Genomic DNA, 21,799 nt, shown 5'->3' with positions numbered 1-21,799 from the left:
CAAATAGGGCTGGGAGGAGGATGTTGGGTGTGGGGAGGGAGTGATTGCTCATGAGTACATGGTTTCTTTGGGGGGATGATGAACACCTTCTACAAGTGATTGCCTAACTCTGAAAAGACTAAAATTACTGAACTGTACACTTTAAATAGGTGGATTGTATAGTATGTGGATTATGTCCTAATAAAACTCATTACTAAAAAAACTAAGGAACTGGGACTTCCCTGATGGGGAAGACTCCAAGCTTTAATCAGACGCCGAGCAGTTAGGACTCTGAGCTTCCACTGCATGGGGCACGGGTTTGATCTCTGGTCGGGGAAATAAGATCCCTCAAGCCTAGTGGCTGGCCCCCCAAAAAAAAGAATAGGAAGGGGACTGGCCTCCTACCCTGAAGCAGGACTTCCCCATCAGCTCCTCAGCCTGGGCTCAGCTCTTTGGAGGCTGAAAGGCTATGTACGCAACTTCTTCCTCTCGGGACTCTATGTTTCTCTACCCAGAACCTGAAGTTACCAGGTCAAAAGGCAGCTTCCTGTTTGGAAGATCGAGCAAAGAACTAGCTTCAGACACTAGCTGAAGTGAATCTATGAAAGCCCCTTACACCAGAGTTTAATTTGGAATCTTGAGACAGCTTGTCCCATTGTGTCTCTCCCTTCTCCCTCTTCAGCCAGGCTCTGCCCCATGTACACATCCCCCGGTCACCTGCCTTCTTCCGCGCTCCCATTTCCACACTGCCTCGTGCTTCCCACCCCTGTCCTCCTCCTGGGGGCGTGCTCTTGCAAAGCCACTGGAACCTCCTTTCCACCATCAACTGTCTACCTGACAGCCTCAGCCTTCAACCTTAGGTTTTAGTCACACCCATCTTTGCATCTTGGCCCCTCTTCCCAAAAAATGTCTCCACTGGTAGCCCTCTCCAAGGGACAAGCAGGTCCTAGAACTTTCTTTATCTCAGAAACAAGACAACTGACGTGCACTTGTCTGAGGTCAGTCAGACCAGGATTCAAACCCAGGCAGTGTGGCCCCTGAGGCCTCTTGACCACCAACCACACTGTGAAAAGACAGGTGCCTGTGGTCTATTTTCTGCATATAGTTGGGAGTCCTTGGAAATGCTTTTCCAAGTTTTATGTTCACTCAAAGGAAAAATTTATCCATAATTTAGGTATTCTCTAGAGGGAGGGCTTGCTTTTAACCACTTGTGTTGACCGCCTATCAAAGGCACCAAATATTATGCTGAGTTCTACCTTCTAGATTCAAAGCTGTAGGGGTCCTCAGAGGTCTCATTGGTGGTCTAGTCACTAAGTCGTGTCCACCTCTTGCGGCCCCACGGCAGGCTTCTCTGTCCATGGGATTCTCCAGGCAAGAGTACTGGAGTGGGTTGCCATTTCCTTCTCCAGAGGATCTTCCCGACCCAGGAATTGAACCCAGGTCTCATTAGACAGATGAAAAGCCTGGGGCTCAGAGAGGGAAGGGAACTGGACCAGCCACTCAACAGGTAGTCCAGTGAAGGGGCCAGAAGCAGGAGCCCGGAAATCTCAGCCTTGGCTCCAGTGCTTTTGGGTGCCACCAGGGTTGTCTCCTAACATCCACCCTCAGTTTTAACCCCTCACCAAGTGTCAGGCTTGTACACCACCCCCAGGAAGCATGGCACTGGCTGCCGGGGCCATGTAGTCAGGGGCCTGGCTCAGCTCAGCATCCTGTGAGGGGTTGTGGCACGTGTCATCTTGGGAGGTACCCATTCCTCTGGGTCAGAACGGAAGGAATAGACGATGGCGGAAGTGAGAGCAAAGTGAGCAAGTGTGTGGGTTGCCCGGGCTGCCTGTGTTATTGTCTGACGTCTGCATGATAAGAAAGCCCTTCCTCTTTTGCCAGGCTCTTCCTCTTCTTGGTCTTTCTTTTTCTCTCAATATTTCTTTTTCAAGATTCCTTCCTGGGAACTTCCCTGGTGGTCCAGTGGCTCCCAGTGAAGAGGGCCTGGGTCTGATCCCTGCTCCAGGAACTAGATCCCACGTGCCACAGCTAAGAGTTTGCATGCTGCAACAAAGATCCGATACAGCCACATAAATAAATAAACATTAGGGAAAAAAATCCCTTCCTGAAAAAGGAAAACTAATGATCAAAGTCGTAGGCCTATGTGTCTTGATTTGGGAATCACTGAAAAGTGTCCCAATCAAGACCACCTCCCTCACCAGACTCCTGCGATCCTCTCACGTCTTATATCTTTATCTTTTTTTTTAAAAAAATGTATCTTATTTATTTTTGGCTGTGCTGGGTCTTGTTTGCGTCACAGGCTCTTCTCCATTTGCCTCAAGCAGGGGCTACTCTCTAGTTGCGGGCACGGGCTTCTCACTGCTGCGGCTTCTCACGCTGTGGAGCATGGACTCTCGGCCTGTGGGCTTCAGTAGTTGCCACACATGGGCTCGGTAGCTCTGGTTCCTGGGCTCTAGAGCACAGACTCAGCAGTTGTGACACACAGGCTTAGTTGCTCCATGGCATGTGGAATTTTCCTGACCCAAGGACTGAACCCATGTCTCTTGCTTTGACAGCTGGATTCTTTACCATGGAACCACAAGGGAAGCCCTCATTTCCCTTTTTAATATTTATTTTAAATGTGTTTTTCGTTGAGGTAACATCGGTTTATAACATTCATAAATTCATGAGCACGACATATTTCTACTTCTGTAAACACTGCAGCATGCTCACCACCAAACATTTCATTTCCATCTGTCACCACACAGTCGATCCTCTTTACCTATTTTGTCCTCCCCTTCCCCCAACCTTTTACCCTCTGGTAGCCTAGTGTTACTTGCTCTGTTGTGTTCATGCAACCCCAGGAACCAGGCTCCTCTGTCCTTGGGATTTCTTAGGCAAGAGTACTGCAGTGGATTGCCATTTCCTTTTCCAGGGGACCTTCCTGACCCAGGGACTGAACTCAGATCTTCCACGTTGCAGGCAGGTTCTTTACCATCTGAGCCACCAGGGAATCCATTCTCTATATCTTTGTGTTTGATTTGGTTTGTTTATTTATTTTGTTTTTTGTTTGGTTGGTTTTTTTGTTTTTATATTCCAAATAGTAGTGAAATCATAGGTAATTTTCTTTCTGTGTTTGGCTTATTTCACTTAATATAATAACCTCAAGGTACATCCATGTTATTGCAAATGGCAAGATTTCTTTTTTTTCCATTGTGTGTGTGTGTCTCTGTCTGTCTATCTATATATGTGTGTGTGTGTGTGTGTGTATATACCATATCTTCTTTATCCATTCATCCATTGATGGGAACTTAGGTTGTTTTTAATCTCTTGCCTATTTTAAATGATGCTGTGATGAACATAGGGATACATATATCTTTTTGAACTAGTGTTTTCAGATTCTTTGGATAAATATGCAGAAGTGGGAGAGCTGGATCATAAACAAATGGAACTATGTCAATCTAAAAAGCTTCTGCACAAGAAAGGAAACCATCAACAGAATGAAAAGACAACCTATCAAATAAGAGAAGATATTTGCAAATCATATATCCAGTATGGCGCTAATATCCAAAATCCGTAAAGAAACCATACAACTCAACAGTAACAACAGCAAAAACACACACCCAATTTTAAAAAGGGCAGTGGAGCAGAAAAGACATTTTTCCCAAGAAGACATATGGATGGCCAACAGACACATGAAAGGATGCTCAGAATCACTAATCATAGGGTAATGCAAATCAAAACCACTGTAAGGTATCACTTCATGCCTGTTAGAATGGCTATTATCAAAAAGGCAAGAAATAGCAAGCGTTGGTGAGAATGTGGAGAAAAGAGAATCCTCATACATTGTTGGGGGGAATATAAATTGGTGCAGCCACCATGGGGAGAGTATGGAGGTTTCTCTTACTCATTTAGATGAAAGTAGTTCAGGTTGTGAAAACTCTGGAGGCCTGTTGGGAAGGGATGACTCATAACGCTGCTTAGCTGACATGCGTCTACTGAGATCATGCATCTACTGAGAAACAACCTAAATAAGATTCTACAGCAAAAGAAAAATGTGTGCTCCTATGTGTGCATGTCTTTCTTAACAAGTCATATTTCTCCAGAACATTAAAACAGCTTTTAAAAAATGAAAAAAAGGAATTCCCTGGCAATCCAGTGGCCAGGATTCTCTGCTTTCACTGCTGGTCAATCCCTGGTCAGGGAACTAATATCTCACAAACTACACAGTGTTATTAAAAAAAAAGAAAAATTGAAAAGTTTTAATTAATATTAAAACCTAACATTATTTTACATTTAAATATTTTACTTACCCCAGAATTAATTAGACTGTTACTTTTCTGGCTTTAACGAAAGAAACTCATAAAACTTTCAAATCCTGCCTCTTTGCTTACCTTATTTTCAATTCAGAACATTGCCATGTTTGAGAATTCCTCTTGATCAAGTGACAATCTTTAATAATTTTCAGTTTAGCTCACTGCAGTTTCTTTCAGATCATGTCTTCATTTAAAAATTTGAGATTTTGCTCATCACAGAGTTTTTGGCATTAATTTTGATTTTTCAAACAATTGCATTAAATATCCATATTTAATTGCTGAGCTTTTTTGGTTCTCAGTTAAGTTTTGTACCCAAAGTGAGTGCCTCACTGACCTCACCCTAGTTGCAGCCCAGATGAGAACCTTCTGAAAGCACAAGTATCATAGGAAGGGGAGAAAGGAAACCAATTTGACTATTCAACAGTGAATTCATTCAGTCATCCATATGTCCATTCATTCAAAAACCATCCATTTTATTTCATTCAACACATTTATTGAGTGCCTACTATGTGCCAGGTACTGTTCTGGGCACTTGGGATATAACAATAATAAAAGAAATGAAAACCTGCCTTCATGGGCCTGCATTCTAATGGAGGGGAGTAGACACTAAACAGGATAAATAAGGAAAGTACACCACTAAGGGCTTTAGAGGAAAACAAAACAAGGAAGGGATAGGGAGCACCAGAAATGGGGAGGAAAGGCCTTGCTTGTAGAGCTTGGACAAGATGAAAAACTGATCCCTGGGAATGAGTATTCCCAGCCGAGGCTGAGGTGAGGGAAGGCCCACTGTGACTACAGAGGAGAAGTGAGGCCCATTCGTTTTGTTTGGCCCTCACAGTGTGAGCCATTTGTTTCGGATTTGGATGTTTTTAGATGGGCTTGGCTTTATCCATAGGCCCTACTCTTTCCTATTGTGTTGCACTCCTCTGCTTCCTGGCTTTATGTACCAAGCCACAGAGATAATTGCACACTCGAACTGTGTCCTGTAAGCAATAGAGAGCCACAGGTCAGATGGACAGGGCAAAGGAGATCCAGCCTAACCCGTGTGGGCAAAAGATCAAGGTCAAGCACCCTCAACCCTCAGGTCATTCAACATAAAGTCACAGTCCACAGAGCCAGAGTGGGGAGGCTCCCCAGAAGGGCTGGGGTTGAAGTTTTCTACCAACAAAACAAGAACTCAAGAGTCAGAAATGACTTGAGTTACAGAAACTAAAAGACATGAAGTTTCTTTTAGATCTTAGCTTATGGACTAAGTCATGTCCTCAAGAATGACATCTGTCTGGCCTCTCCTGTGTTCCAGACATCTTTGGACCCTAATCTATAATTCTCACCATAGGCGGTTTCTCTTCAACTTTGGGCTTCCCTTGTAGCTCAGTTGGTAAAGAATCTGCCTGCAATGCAGGAGACCCTGGTCAGGAAGAGATCCCGGAGAAGGAAATGGCAACCCACTCCAGTATTCTTGCCTGGAGAATCCCATGGACAGAGGAGCCTGGCAGGCCACAGTCTATGGGGTCGCAAAAGTTGGACATGAGTTAGCGACTAAACCACCACCACCACCGCCATCACTGCTCAAGCTAGATGTGATTTTCCAATTCTTGTTCTCCACTTCTCAGATGACAAAGCTAATGCTCAGAGAGATAAAGTGGCTTGCACCAGGAGGTACAGTGAAATTCTGGTGAAAGTGCATCCAGATCCCCTCTATCTGCCTCCAAAGGGTAGGCTCCTTGCTGTAAATCTTGCTGCTTGCTGTACGGATGGAGTCCCTCATGCCATCCTGTTGTTACAAACAATGTATAGGGTGTTCAGTTCAGTACAGTTGAGTTCAGTTCAGTCGCTCAGTTGTATCTGACTTTTTGTGACCCCATGGACTGCACTATGCCAGGTTTCTCTGTCCATCACCAACTCCTGGAGTTAACTCAAACGCATGTCCATCGAGTCGGTGATGCCATCCAACCATCTCATCCTCTGTTATCCCCTTCTCCTCCCTCTTTCAATCTCTTTCCCAGCATCAGAGTCTTTTCCAATGAGTCAGTTCTTCGCATTAGGTGGCCAAAGTATTGGAGTTTCAGCTTCAGCATGAATGAATGAATGAATATTCAGGACTGCTGCTGGACAGACACACCGAGGAAACCAGAATTGAAAGAGATACATGTACCCCAATGTTCATTGCAGCACTGTTTACAAAAGCCAGGACATGGAAGCAACCTAGATGTCCATTGGCAGGTGAACGGATAAGAAAGCTGTGGTACATGTACACAATGGAATACTTCTCAGCTATTAAAAAGAATGCATTTGAATCAGTTCTAATGAGGTGGATGAAACTGGAGCTTATTATACAGAGTGAAGTAAGCCCGAAAGAAAAACACCAATGAAGTATATTAATGCATATATATGGAATTTAGAAAGACGGTAACGATGACCCTGTATGCGAGACAGTAAAAGAGACACAGATGTAAAGAACAGACTTTGGAACTCTGTGGGAGAAGGCAAGGATGGTATGCTTTGAGAGAATAGCATTGAAACATGTATTATCATATGTGAAATAGATCACCAGTCCAGGTTTGATGCATGAAGCAGGGTGCTCAGGGCTGGTGCACTGGGATGACCCTGAGGGATGGAATGTGAAGTGAGGTGGGAGGGAGGTCACAATGGGGAACACATGTACACCCATGGCTGATTCATGTGAATGTATGGCAAAAACCACCACAATACTGTAAAGTAATTAGCCTCCAATTAATATAAAATTTTTTAAAAAAAAAGAACATCAAAGAATAGAAGTTAGAAAAAATTCAGGACTGAGTTCCTTTAGGATGGACTGGTTGGATCTCCTTGCAGTCCAAGGGACTCTCAAGAGTCTTCTCCAACACCACAGTTCAAAAGCATCAGTTCTTCTGTGCTCAGCTTTCTTTATGGACCAATTCTCACATCCATACGTGGCTACCTGAAAAACCAAAGCTTTGACTAGATGGACTTTTTTTGGCAAAGTAATGTCTCTGCTTTTTAATATGCTATCTAGGTTGGTCATGGCTTTTCTTCCAAGGAGCAAGCATCTTTTAATTTCATGGCTGCAGTCACCATCTGCAGCGATTTTGGAGCCCCCTCAAAATAAAGTCCATCACTGTGTCCATTGTTTCCCCATCTCTTTCCCATGAAGTGATGGGACCAGATGCCATGATCTTAGGTTTCTGAATGTTGAGTTTTAAGCCAACTTTTTCACTCTTCTCTTCCACTTTCATCAAGAGGCTCTTTAGTTCTTCTTCGCTTTCTGCCATAAGGGTGGTATCACCTGCATATCTGAGGTTATTGATATTTTTCCCAGCAATCTTGATTCCAGCTTGTGCTTCATCCAGCCCAGCATTTCTCATGATGTACTCTGCATATAAGTTAAATAAGCAGGGTGACAATATACAGCCTTGACATACTCCTTTCCCAATTTGGAACCAGTCTGTTGTTTCATGTCTGGTTCTAACTGTTGCTTCCTGACCTGCATACAGATGTCTCAGGAGGCAGGTCAGGTGGTCTGGTATTCCCATTTCTTGAAAAATTTTCCACAGTTTGCTGTGATCCACATAGTTAAAGGCTTTGGCATAGTCAATAAAGCAGAAGTAGATGTTTTTCTGGAACTCTTAGCTTTTTCAACGATCCAACGGATATTGGGAATTTGATCTCTGGTTCCTCTGCCTTTTCTAAATCTAGCTTGAACATCTGGAAGTTCACAGTTCACGTATTGCTGAAGCCTGGCTTGGAGAATTTTAAGCATTACTTTACTAGCGTGTGAGATGAGTGCAACTGTGTGGTAGTTTGAGCATCCTTTGGCATTGCCTTTCTTTGGGATTGGAATGAAAACTGACCTTTTCCAGTCCTGTGGCCACTGCTGAGTTTTCCAAATTTGCTGGCATATTTAGTGCTGCACTTTCACAGCATCATCTTTTAGGATTTGAAATCTCTCAACTGGAATTCCATCACCTCCACTAGCTTTGTTCGTAGTGATGCTTCCTGAGGCCCGCTTGACTTCACATTCCAGGATGTCTGGCTCTAGGTGAGTGATCACACCATATAGGGTGTACACAGATGAAAATAATCCAGATGATCTTATCCTTCTGCAAATACTTTTAAAATCATTCATCTCATGTGAGCCTCTGTGAATTAAATAGTATCACGCCATTTTGCAAACAAGGGCACAGGTGTAGTAATGTAAGATGACGTTCCCAAAGTTACACAGGCAGTCAGGGGATTTGAAGGTGGGCCAGAGTCCTGTCCCAGCCCTGCATCACCTATCCCAAGACAAGATTGTAAGCATGAGGTCTGCCCACCCTAGACAGGCCACTGGACCCAGATGTTTTGCCATATTAACAAAAACATTCCAGGATGTATTGCAGGAAGAAGGCTGCAAACTTCCATGACTCCGACATCCACGTGCAACCTTAGACGTTTCAGTCATAGAAAAATCGACAGAGTGAGGATCAGAGAGCTGGATGTGATCCAGCAGGGATTACCAATTCAGCACAGAAGGGTTTTCAATGAAGTCCTACTTCTGGTAACTTACCGGCCAGGATCCATGGCCCTGTGCCTTCTCTCAATGAAACATACTGACTGCTGCTCCCACGTGGGGGTGCACATTGACTATGCCACCTGAAGGCGCCCACACCTTCCAGGAGGCCACATACAATGGCGTCTGCCTGTTCATGTGAATGTCAGCTACAGAGAGATGTATTTATTCCCAAGTCTGTTTTATGCCAGTTGTACCTTAACAAATGTCGCAAAACTGAGGAAATGTGAATAGAAGAGAAAGAGAATCATTGTTTCTGTAAGAACCCAGGCGACAGTTTTGGGAAAACAGTAAAGGTGAGATCCTAAAATAAGTTTACTGTTGAATTGTGTGTAGGCAAGAGAACTGAATAGATTGAGGGGAAGCATAATATCTAAAAGATTGCTGTACAAACTTATTTTCCAAGTGTCTAGGTTCTCACTGCACTCTACAGAAACAGAAATTAGAAACTATAAGACAAAGCACTAAATGTGTGCTTTTTGTACATAAGGCAGAATAGGGCCGAACCCCCCCCAAAACAGGCTTATTCTCAGTGAAAAGATCTTGGCTGTCTGTGACACCATTGGTGAAGGAAATGTACATTTGGTTGCTTTAGGTTAACAAAAATATACAAGGTTTGTATATATAATTTAAAATTTTCTTCTTACATCTACTTACACAGATTAATTAATACATAAATACATAAATCTGCACATGTTATGTGCTGTGCTGTGCTTAGTCGCTCAGTTGTGGCCAGCTCTTTGTGACCCATGTACTGTAGCCTGCCAGGCTCTTCTGTCCATGGAATTCTGTAGGCAGTAATACTGGAGTGGGTAGCCATCCCTTCTCCAGGGTATCTTCTCGAGCCAGGGATCAAATCCAGGTCTCTTGCACTGCAGGCAGATTCTTTACCATCTGAGCCACCAGGGAAGCCCCTATTAAATATATGTATATATACATACACACACATACATTTTAATGCAGTCTTTTTCTCTTTTCTTTATTCTTCAGATTGGGTTCTCCCTTCCTTTCTCCCATCTCTCTCCTGCCATATAACTATCCTCCCCTCCAAAACCATAGTGACCCTGGGTCAGGATACTGCCATGTTCTTCTCCATGCTCATGTATATTGGCTCATTTGCACAGTGGGGATCTGGGGTAGGGAGGGTGGGGGAGGGAGACTAGCATTATTTCAGCTTTAAAATTTTATAACCAGTGTCCTGCTCTTTGCTTTTTCTCATCAATTATTCATGGCAATCCCCATGAGTCACGGGACATAGCTCCAATTTATTCTTTTTAATGGCTGCAGAATATTCCCTGGCATGTCATAATATATTCAACAATACCCCTTTCGAAAGGCATTTTCTCTGTTTCTAGGTTGTGCTTATTTTCCACGATATAAAGTTCCAGGATATAAAGTTAATTCTATATCCCTATGCACATAGTCAGAAATCTTGGTGCATAAGGATATTTTTATTTTTATTTATTTTAAACATTCTGATATTTTTATTTCTATGGGGTAGATTTTCAGGAACTGCTAGGCAAAAGGTATATGTTATGTATTTTTAATTTTAATGGATGGTGCCAGGGTGATTTGCAAAAGCTGTGGAATCCAAGAGCAATGATTAAAGTAACCTTTATCCCTGCATTCCTACCAACAATAGGTATTGGGTTGGCCAAAAAGTTCATATGGGGGGTTCTTTCTATAAGACAGTATGGAAAAACCCAAACAAACTTTTTGGTCAAGCCAGTAATATCAGTCTTTTAAAACTGTGATCATTCTGTTAGAAGTAAAGAAGCAGCTCAATGCTATTTACATTTGCATTTCCCTGATTACTAGAGTCTGACACTTTTTCATTATTTTTTGAGCATCTGCACTTGCTCTTCTGTGAATTGCAAATTTTATTCTTTTTTTAAAGAAAATAATTCATTGCTTCAATCAATGTTTCACAGCTAGTCCATCAGTTTCCACTCCCTGTCCTGTTGGATAAGACTGAAAAATGTTATATTGCTACAGTATGTTGTTATTATAAACCATTAAAAACAGACAGAGGGCATGAAAGTTGCAAAAGGCTATGAAAAATAAAATGGTATAGAAGAGGTTAGAACCAAAGGAAAAAGGAGGGGTGAAATCAGGATGCTTGGGAAGATACAAATGGTTAGCCCTGTGGTACTCACATTGATATGTGGTAAAAAACAAAAACAAAACAGAACCACAGTAGAGGGGAGCTGGGTGCTCAGGAGAGACATACAGTCACACACACACATACACAGAGAAATTCATTGAACATCTGCTACGAGCCAGTCTCTGTGCTAAGTACATTGCCTGCTGCATCTCGCCCCTCTCTTGGAGGTAAGGCAGTACTATTATTCCCATTACACAGATGGGAAAGCAGTGATTTGTAGCAGTGTAGCAACATGGTTGAATTTGCATTGCCAGTAAGTGGTAGAACCAAGATTTGAACCCAGGTGTGCCTGACCCTAAGACCTTAGCTGATAGATGACAGGGCCTGAGAATTATCTAGGAGCAAATGGTGTGCACAAGGCCAGAAGCTTGGAGCTTAGGCCTACACTTGTGTTCCAAGTTGGGCCAGGAAGGGGTTACAACGTGAGGCAAAGTCAGAAAGCCGCAGCCTGGTGGGGTAGTTTCCTGAGGAACTGCTGTGGCCAGAGGGAGAGGTTCAGCACTCTGGCTGACTAGGGCAGGCAGGCGGGGCTGGTGAGCCCCCACAGAACACTGCTCTGGCTGAGAACGCCTCTGGGTGAAGTGACTCACCCACCCTCTCATACCACACCCACAGCAGCAGTGATCACTGCAGACTGAATGGCACTCTAAGTTGAAGGGTGGGCATATTTAAGGAACTATTAATGACTCAATCCCTGGAAAGAAAGAGCAGCCTTGTTACCACTGAACTCACGAGTGCTCTGACCATAGGCCCTCCCCTCAACTCTACCTTTGGGTGACAAGAACCCCTTAGGCCTTAGGGCTAAAGAATGAAAGGGCAGAGGAGCCATGCTGGCAAGATGCAGAGGATTCTCAGAGGTGGATGAGGGGGCCATGGCCTCCAGCAAGTCAGGGGACGTCTTGAGCCTAGTCCTACCTGAAAAATGATGATAATATTAATACTACTCTCCCCCACATCACAGTGGATAAGAGAAATCACTGTAAACATCAAGATCCTATGTGAATAGTAATGTTTATGAGGAGCTGGAGTGACAATACTAAAAAAGCCTTGACTAACCATAGGAGGAAAAGCTATGACCAGCCTAGACAGCATATTAAAAAGCAGAGATATTATTTTGCCAGCAAAGGTCTGTCTAGTCAAAGCTATGGCTTTTCCAGTAGTCATGTATGGATGTGAGAGTTGGTCCATAAAGAAAGCTGAGCGCTGAAGAATTGATGCTTTTGAACTGTGGTGTTGGAGAAGACTCTTGAGAGTCCCTTGGACTGCAAGGAGATCCAACTATTCCATCCTAAAGGAAATCAATCCTGAGCATTCACTGGAAGGACTGATGCTAAAGCTGAAACTCCAATACTTTGGCCACCTGATTTGAAGAACGGACTCTTTGTTAAAGACCCTGATGCTGGAAATGATGAAAGGCGGGAGGAGAAGGGGACAACAGAGGATGAGATGGTTGGATGGTATCACTGACTCAATGGACATGAGTTTGAGCAAGTTCCAGGAGTTGGTGATGGACAGGGAGGCCTGGTGTGCTGCAGTCCATGCGGTGGCAAAGAGTCAGACATGACTGAGCGACTGAACTGAACCGTAGAAAGCAGTTGAGAGATCCCCTCTCCCAAGGTGGACCTGAGGCTGGTTGTTCCAGCCAGAACCAAGGGCAGGGGCACCCTTGCTCCAGCCCTTCCTCACAGTGCCAAGAATATGAGGATGTTAAATACAGCTATATAACAGGGGAGCTTCCCAGAGCAACCCCTAAGCTAAATTCCCTCCCAGGGGACCTGGCCCCCAGAGCATCTGCCCTGGAGGTGTTTCTCAGAATCTGTGAAAAGACTCTTTGGGGTCGAATCTAGCAGACAAACATTCAGATCTCAGTTCTGCTTACGTGTTGAAGCCCTTTCTGACCATCAGTCTTCTTCTGAATAGTAGCGGAGTGTGCGTGCGTGCTAAGTTGATCCAATTGTGTCCGAATCTGCAACTCCACGGACTGTAGCCCACCAGGCTCCTCGGTCCATGGGATTCTCCTGGTAAGAATACTGCAGTGGGTTGCCATTTCCTACTCCAGGGGATCTTTCTGACCCAGGGATCGTCTCCTGTGTCTCCTGCATTGGCAGGTGGGTTCTTTACCACTAGCGCCACCTGGCAAGCCCCTCAGCAGTGGAGTAGCAGTACCTATTCAGTTGGTTGTGAACACATCAATGTGCGGAAGAGGAGGGCAGAACCCAACTGGGGTTCCACAAACACTTGTTGAGTTTGGATTCACAGTTTAGCTCCATTCTTCACTTCGGTTTTTTCTGTCTACAGTGGGAGGAGGACAGATGATTTGTAGGAATCCTACCAGGTCCCGTGTTAGATGCTGCCTCTATGGAAACTCATCTAACCCCTTGGCCACCCTGTGAGGTGTGCATCTTCCAAAAACAAGGCGTCTGGGGCTCAAAAAGGGTCAGCCGTCTACCCAAGACCTGATCTTTTGAACTTGGGCCTGACACTCAGACCTTTGCCATTAAGCTAACACAGCACCCACAGACTATTCACATCTACAATCGTTTTTCTCATGGACAATGAGACATTCCCAAGGTTCAAAGCACATGCCGGTGAGATAAGTTTCAAACACGGTCTTCGGCTGTTCAGTGGCTCTGGGGTCATCGGTTAAACAATCTCTTGGATGACTCTTGATCACCATTGTGTTTGTTCTTATCTCACTTGCCTGCACCCCAGGCCTGTGCTGGAGAAGCATAAAACCAGAGTACAAGAGGCCATCCCACCTAGCCCCTCCCTCTAGAGGGAGGAAACTGAATTCCAGAGCAAGAGCCCAAAGTCACCCAGTGGGAAGCCTGAGCTCCTGAGCCTCGCCTCCCCGGGACACACCGGGTTTCTCCTCCCTTCCCGCCCTGAGCCCCTTTCTCTGAAGCAGGGGTCAGAGACTCAACACTAAGGACAGGAGCGCATCCTTGCATTTTCCTTTGAACTGGACAGCCAAGCCTGTGGACCACCACTTTCTTCTTCCAGATCTAGGACATCTGATTGCTGAGAAATTACGTTTCCATAGAGAGTGGAGATAAGACATATTTTTGCTCAGAAGTCTGAGGTGTAAGGGGCTTCTTTGGTGGCTCAGCGGTAAAGAATCCACCTGCAACCCAGGAGCTGCAAGAGACACGAGTTTGATCCCTGAGTTGGGAAGATCCCCTGGAGGAGGGCACGGCAACCCACTCCAGTATTCTTGCCTGGAGAATCCCATGGACAGAGAAGCCTGGCGGGCCCAGTCCAAGAGTTCGCCAAGAGACACAGCTGAAGCGACTGAGCATGCACGCACTGAGGCGCAAAGGCAGGGCACAGCCGGGAGAAAGAGGAGAGTGCGTTGAACTCCAGGCTCATCATCGCTGTCCTTCTCTGCCCAGCGCCAGGTCCTCCCTCCCTCCTGCAGCCTCTGCTTCCCGACCTCCAGCTGGCCCTTCCTCCTTGGGTCCTAGGTCCTGCTCGCTCCTTACTCTTTTGATGTTAATTTCTTATATTCTGGACATAAATAAAGTCTGTCCTTTTTCAAGGCTGTCATGTATCACGGTGTAACAATTTGCCCAGGAATTTCACACATCAAGTCTAAAAACCCACTCTTGCACTGACTGGCTGTGTGACTTCTGGAAACTCAATCTCTGGACCTGTTTCTTCATCTGTAAATGGAGAATAACATGCTTCTGACAGGTCTTATGTCAAAATCAACCTAATACTGTGTGTACTCAGTCATCTCCTACTCTTTGCAACCCCACAGACAGTAGCCCGCCAGGCTCCCCTGTCCATGGGAGTCTCCAGGTAAGAATACTGAAGTGGGTTGCCATTTCCTTCTCCAGGGTGTCTTCCTGACCCAGGGATCAAACCTGGGTCTCCTAAATTGCAGGCAGATTCTTTACCACTGAGTCGCCTGGGAATCCCAAGAATGTGCAGATGGTCACATTTCTTCTTCCAACAGATTGATGATCCCGGGTCTTATGTGTCCACTAAGTGTGGCCATGGTGCCCCAGGAGCCCACCTGGAGGGGGCGCAGAGGGCTGCGCTGCCCCTGCATGTGGCAGAGGGACCCAGCTGCAGCCCAGTTCCACTACACCAGCTCTGTCAGGAGCCAGGCCAGGCGTGCCTCCAAAGCCATAACAATTTTCAGGGTGCAATTCTTCTTCACAGTCCAAAGGGGCCCGCAGAGGCACCAGAACAGAGAATGATAAAGTGGAGTAGAAATGTGCCTTTGAAATTTGGGTCCGACTTTCTGCTGTGTCACTAGCTAGCTCTGCGAATCTGAGCAAGTCATTCAAGTTCTCTCTGATTCAGCTGCAGAAAGTCATCAGTAATTCTTCCCTTCCCTCCTCCTCTGGCCACCGCTTTCCTTCAGCAAATATGAATTAAGGCACCTAGGCACTAGGATTTTAAAAATGACTAGAAAAATAAAATATCTCCACGATGGCATCATTGAACTCATCCTCTGAGGAGTATGTTAAATCAATACATGTGGAATTCCATCCCTGAGGAGTGAGTGCTCTGCAGGAGAGGGTCATGGTACTCACATGAGTCTAAGGGGTAGCAGGGAGCAGTGAGGACTGTGGCAAACAGGAGAATCCTTCCAGGGGGCACCAGCTCCCTAGTTTCCACCACTGACTTCAACACTTAGAACCAGTGTTTGTCTGACTTTTCTAGAAATATTGGGGATCCTAATTTATAATTGTGGTGTTTAATTCCAATTAAAAAAAAAACCCATAAACAATGGCAACAGCCAAAACTAACAACTCCATGAGACACACTAAACAGGTCCTGGAGCAAAGCTGGATGGAAGGAAATGCAAACAAAGCTTCACAAAGGCTACCTGTTTTCAGGAGTCAGACACACCCCATGGATAAGACAAAGGTGCAGGAAAGGTCACAAAGGCTTGAAGGAAGCACTCCTAATGCGTTCTATGAAATGGCAGCATTGTGAGCATGCACACACCAGCCTTCCTCAGGGAGGGTTTGGAGTAGGACAACAATCATTTAGTTTCACGTGAGTGAGTGTACTGGGATGATTACTCCAAGATGACACCAGCCCTTTACACTCCCAGCCCAGGAAGTGAGCTCCTAGGAACCTGAGGGTGTTTCTGAAATGATTCTTAGGGGTGGCAATGCCACCAGTGTCCACTGAGAGTCTCTCTCACACCAGTGATGGCGTTATCTTTAGTTCTGTAGGAAGTAGCAGTCCTGGGAGCCCGTGGGGTGCAAGGCCCTCTCCAGAACTCCGTGAGAGGATTGCTGCGGCTCCCTGCTCCTCACAGTGATGTGACTGCCTGTTAACTATTTACAGAAGCCAAATGTGGATTTGAAAGGGCTGCTTTCCTGCCAGCCAGTCAGCCAGTAGCCTTCCCTGTACACAGATAGCCTTTGAAGATATTCTCGGCACTTTTTGTGCAGAGGACTTGCACAAAACGGACTTGCGTTGAGGACTTTTTCTGTTCATTAATTGTGGCACTCAGGGTCTTTCCTTGCAGAGCACGGGCTCTCTAGCTGTGCACGGGGCCTCTGGAGCACTGAGGTTCAGTAGTCACAGCATTTGCAGGCTTAGCTGCTCCATGGCAAGTGGGATCTTAGTTCCCAGAGCAGGGATCAAACCTGTGTCCCCTGCATTGTAAGGCAGACGCTTAACCCCTGGGCCACCAGGAAGTCCCTGCTCATTCCGCGAGACTCTTGGAAGTGCCTGTGCAGGTCAGCCCGGCTGCTTTCCATGCCCGGTGTCTCTCTCTGAGGCTGCACCCGGGGACCTGCTTACTGCCTCCTTCCCTGATGGAGCAGATCAAAAGGTAGACTCCAGGCTTCAGAGATTGCTCTTTCCAGAGCAGCTTCATCTGGTCCAAAATCCCCATGAGCAGTGTGACCTTGGGCAAGCCTTAACCTTTCTAGTCCTCAGTTTCCTCATCTGTAAAATGGAACAATTACTAATGTCAAAAAATGTTTCCAGTAAGAAGTAGGAATGTGTGTGAAGTACTTTAAAAGCTGGAATACCTGTGAGTCATTTATATGAGAACTCTGAAGCAGGTCTTGGCAAATGTCTTCTATAAAAGATCAGATAGTAACGATTTCAGGCTTTGTCAGCCTTCTCGTTGTATGTGTGTATGCTTAGTCGTGTCTGACCCTTTGAGACCCCACGGACTGTAGCCCCCAGGCTCCTCTGTCCATGGGATTCTCCAGGCAAGAATACTGGAGTGGGTTGCCATTTCCTTCTCCAGAGGATCTTCCCAACCCAGGGACAGAACCCATATCTCCTGCATTGGCAGGAGGATTTTTTACCACTGAGTCACCAGGAAAGTTATACTCTGTTGCAACTGCCCGATTCTGCTACTACAGTCTGAAAGCGGCCACATAGACCAGTGTGGCTATGTTCCCATAGAACCTCATTTCACAAAAGCAGGTAGGGGGCTGCATTTGGCTCAAGGGCTGTACCTTGCCCAGCTTTACAGTCTGTATTTTGTGAGGGCTGTGAACTAAAAATGGTTTTTATATTTCTAAGAGTGGATTTTATATTTCTAAGAACCAAGAATGGTTTTGGGGGGGCAGGGAAAGCAGAAGCAACAGACACGAGACTGTAGGTGTCTCAGAAAGACTAAAGTATTTGCCACCTGGCTCCCTGTAGGAGTTGACAGAGCTGAGCTCTTCAGTGTCCCGGGCTCATCTTAGCCCAGGAGACAGCAGCTCTGTCCCTGGAGGTGGTGGGACCTGGCTGGTGCCTCACAAGAAGACAGGCAGGAGCCAGGTTCTGGGGCTTTGAGTTACCCTCAGGAGGGAAGCTCTGGGGCTGCAGAGGAAACGAGGCCTCCCAGTTCTCTTTTCTGACGTCTGTTTCGGATGGGCTTTACGAAAGCAGATCAGAAAACATTCCACCAGAAAATGACCAAGTGAAGGGGCTTTCATTTCCGGAATCGTTTCTAGTGCATGAGGCTGTGCTGTCTTCCGGAACTGCTGAGTTCCTGTGAACAGGATCCGAGTCATGGGACGACCTGGGAATGCCACCCACACTGGGGAGGCAGCCCCTGACAGAGACAGACGAGGGGCTCCCGCAGGCCTGAGACCTGCCCCCAGAGCCTCAGTGCTGCTCCTTTGTTTTAGATTCAGTCGCTCAAAGGAGCGGAGGCGGCAGGTACCGGGCCCAGAGCGGGCCCGGAAAGAGACGAGACCAGGGAGGAAAGCAGGTGGTGCCAGCGAAACCTCGGCCCAGGGCAGCAGGGCCTTCTCTGGGGCAGGCCTGGGAGGCTGGGGCCTTGGAAGTGCTTGTGTCTGTGTGTGTACTGCGCAGAGCAGAGAGGGGCGTGTATCACAGCTATTGTTGGTTATGTTTTCACTGCTCTCTCCCCTCCTCAGCTCTCCCGCTAACTCCAAGACAAGATGCTGTTACCTGGCACAACTAAGCTCCCAGTTCACCAGCAGGAGCCAGTCGTTCCTCTTAGTTTCCTTATGGTTCCAAGGACAGACCTGGTGCCAATCAGACCCCAGAGGGCCCCCTAAAGAGTGGTCCTGGAGAAGACTTCATTTATTGCTCATTTTGTGACTAAAAGTGATATAGACTGCAGAAAATTCAGAAAATATAGACATGCATAAAGGAGAAAATATACAGAATGATTTTAGATGGGAAACCAACCTGATTATTTCAGGAAACAGCTTTATTTAATGGAGCACCTGGACCATAAAGAAGGCTGAGCGCTGAAGAACTGATGCTTTGAAACTGTGGTGCTGGAGAAGATTCTTGAGAGTCCCTTGAACAGCAATGAGATCAAACCAGTCAATCCTAAAGGAAATCAGTCCTGAATATTCATTGGAAGGACTGATGCTGAAGCTCCTGCACTTTGGCCACCTGATGCAAAGAACTGACGCATTAGAAAAGACCCTGATGCTGGGAAAGATTGAAGGTAGGAGGAGAAGGGGATGACAGAGGATGAGATGGTTGGATGGCATCATCAACTCAATGGACGTGAGTTTGAGCGAACTCTGGGAGATGGTGAAGGACAGGAAGCCTGGCTTGCTGTAGTCCATGGGCTTGCAAAGAGTCGGACACGACTGAGGGACTGAACAACAACGAACTATGTGCCAGGCACTGTTGTCAGTGCTGGGGATACAGTATGAACAAAACAAAGTCCCTTTCCTCCTGGAGCTTATGTCCTGGTAGAGGAGACACTCAGCAGAGCAAAGGAGGGGACTGGAGGTTGATGGGATGGGGCACCATTTATAGTATGTGGTGGTCAGGAAAAGAGGAAGCAGCAAGGCAGACATCTGGGGGGAGAGTGTTTCAGGCAGAAGGAATAGTGTGGTTAGAGCCTGGCTGTATGTTCAGTGCACGAAGGCGACAGTGTAGCTGGAGCAGATGAGCAAGGGGCAGCCAGGCAAGGATGGGACCTCAGATTGTGGGTGAGTGAAATGGAAATCCAGCGTAGGCTCCTGAATGAAAAGCAACCTGACCAGCATTATGTTTAGACAGAATTATTCTGGACACTGGATGGAAAATAGATTGGGACTGGGTCTGGGGGTTGCTGAGGGCGGGAGCTGGAAAGCCAAATAGGAGATTGCAATAGCGTAGGGAGGACTTCCCTCGTGGTCCAGTGGATAAGAATCCTGCCAATGCGAGGGACATGGGTTTGATTCCTGGTCTGGAAAGACTGCACAAGCCGTAGAGCAACCAAGCCTGTGTGCCACAACTGCTGAGCCCGAGCGCTGCAACTCCTGAAGCCTGCGCGCCTGCAGCCCTAGCTCTGCAGCAAGGGAAACCACCACAGTGAGAAGCCTGTGCGCTGCAGCTAGTGAGTAGCCCCCACTGCTTGCAACTCGAAAAAGCCCACTGGTAGCCACAGCCACGAATAAATAAATAAATTTTTAAAAAATAAATAAAATGCATCCACCCATTCAGAGGTGCTTGGGTTGTTTCCATTCTGGGTCATTATTTAAAAAAAAAAAAAAAAAAAGCACCAAGAGGGGAAGTTTTCCTTCACCATCTTAGGGAACCTGGCTGGGTCTGAAAATTAAACTGACAGAGCCAGATCAATGAAAGCAAAGCATATGGATTTTATCAGTTATTTACATGTACATGAATGTCTTCACAGGAGAATGAAGACCTGAAGCGACCAGAAAAAGCAGCTTCTAGGCCTTTTGGATAAAGAAATAATACATTTGGGAAGAGCTGACAAGCCAAGGGAATAAATGGTGAAGAGCTAACTGGGTTTGTTTATACTGCCTTCTGGGCCCCAAATTTCCTGCCTCTGGTGATAAGGATGCCTTCCTTCCTCCTGGTACAAGGAGGGTCCTTTCAATGGGAGATTTATCTCCTGCTTTCAGGAGGACAAAAGAGGGTCAGGGTGTCTTTTTGCACTGGCTGTTTCTTAAACCCTAATTCAAAATGACCTATAGGTCACAGTGGCATGTTTTAGGTGACATATTCTGCTCCCCTTTAGAGGTAACACAGAGCCGTATGAGGTGAAGAGGCTGCGCGGGAGGTGGGGGGGGGGGGTAGAGGGGAGCCCGAAGAGCCCCTCCATGGGCTTCTGCTCTTTCCTCGTGGTGGTATCTGGGGTTCCACGGTGGGACCCCAGGGCACAGTTTGCAAGCCACTGCACTGGAGGGTCTCTAAGGGCCCTGCCATCTCAGGGATCCTGTGGTCTTGTGCAAGCTGGGTTTCTACCATCCAGGCTTCTGAAAATGTGAACCTGAAAACTGAATGTGGTCAGCCTTGTGCAGGGACCATAAAGATGAGTAAAACACAGTGTCTGTTCCAAGAAACCCACCAGCTGGGATGGGACCTAGGAAGTCACACAAATGACCAAGTACACTGTAAAGCGCCAGTGGCCCCGGCCCTTGCCTTTCTTCCTTGTGCCCCTGGGCCAGTGGTTCCCACACTGGCTGGTCTTGAGGTTGCCTGGGGAACTCTGTATACAGACTCCCAAGGGCTCCTACGGAGATTCTAATCCAGTTGGTCCAGGTGGAGCTGGGAGTCTGTTATGTTAAAAGCTCCCTGGGGGAAACCGAGTTGCTGCTGGGTTGCAGAAGCTTGGGAACCCCCTGCCCCAGTCTCCTTAGCTGGCTCCCCACACTTGAGTTAACTCTTTGACGTCTTACCTCAGAACATCTCTGGGGCTTCCCAGGTGGCACAGTGGTAAAGAATCCGCCTGCCAATGCAGGCGATGCAGGAGACACGAGTTCAAAACCTGGGTCGGGAAGATCCCCTGGAGGAGGAAATGGCAACCCACTCCAGTATTCTTGCCTGGCAAATTCCACAGATAGAGGAAGCTGGTGGGCTACAGTCCATGGGGTAGCCAAGAGTCGGACACGACTTGGCAACTGAGCACATATGCAGAACATCTTTCCTGTGCTGAGCTATTGATCTGTGAAACCACTTACTGGCCTGAAATACCCCCGTAACACAAGCAGCACTGAAGAGAATATTCTTATTGAGCATCACAGGTCTCGCTGGGGGGAAATGCTACAGGTGGGACCTTAAAACTCATTCCAGAACCTGAAGATAATTAGACATTGCCAACAGAAAGACAGAAGCAGGGGAGAGTGGGGGAGGGAAGGAGAGACTGAATCTCACCTGAATGAATGGTCATTTTCTCTAAATTATCCAGAAGAAAAAAATATATCAGCAAAACCCAACCAAGAACCATCAATGAAAAAGATTTTTCTGAGCCAGACATCTTTCCTGGAAGCTGTAAACTTTATCCTCCAGCAGCCGTTAATCTAATACAAAGCCCCTTACACCTTCCTAATTGTTCTCTTTCAGCATCAGCTGGTTTCATATTAACCTTTCAATCTTTCCCATAAAGCAGTT

The 21,799-nt window shown here is 46.3% G+C and overlaps 1 protein-coding gene across 4 annotated transcripts in view; it reads left to right on the top strand.

The window, feature by feature from the left end:
• Window positions 1-19,891, top strand: part of CD58 (CD58 molecule) — a 70,101-nt gene extending 50,210 nt beyond the window's left edge. For all 4 annotated transcript variants that reach the window (XR_001917860.1, XM_018045962.1, XM_018045959.1 and 1 more), the window contains one exon: window positions 18,349-19,891. The gene's annotated coding sequence lies outside the window, so the exon portion shown is untranslated. The remainder of the gene's footprint in view (window positions 1-18,348) is intronic.

Source organism: Capra hircus, chromosome 3 (assembly GCF_001704415.2).
Source record: "Capra hircus breed San Clemente chromosome 3, ASM170441v1, whole genome shotgun sequence".
NCBI classification, from domain to species: Eukaryota; Metazoa; Chordata; class Mammalia; order Artiodactyla; family Bovidae; genus Capra; species Capra hircus.
This window is presented reverse-complemented; position numbering and strand designations above follow the sequence as displayed.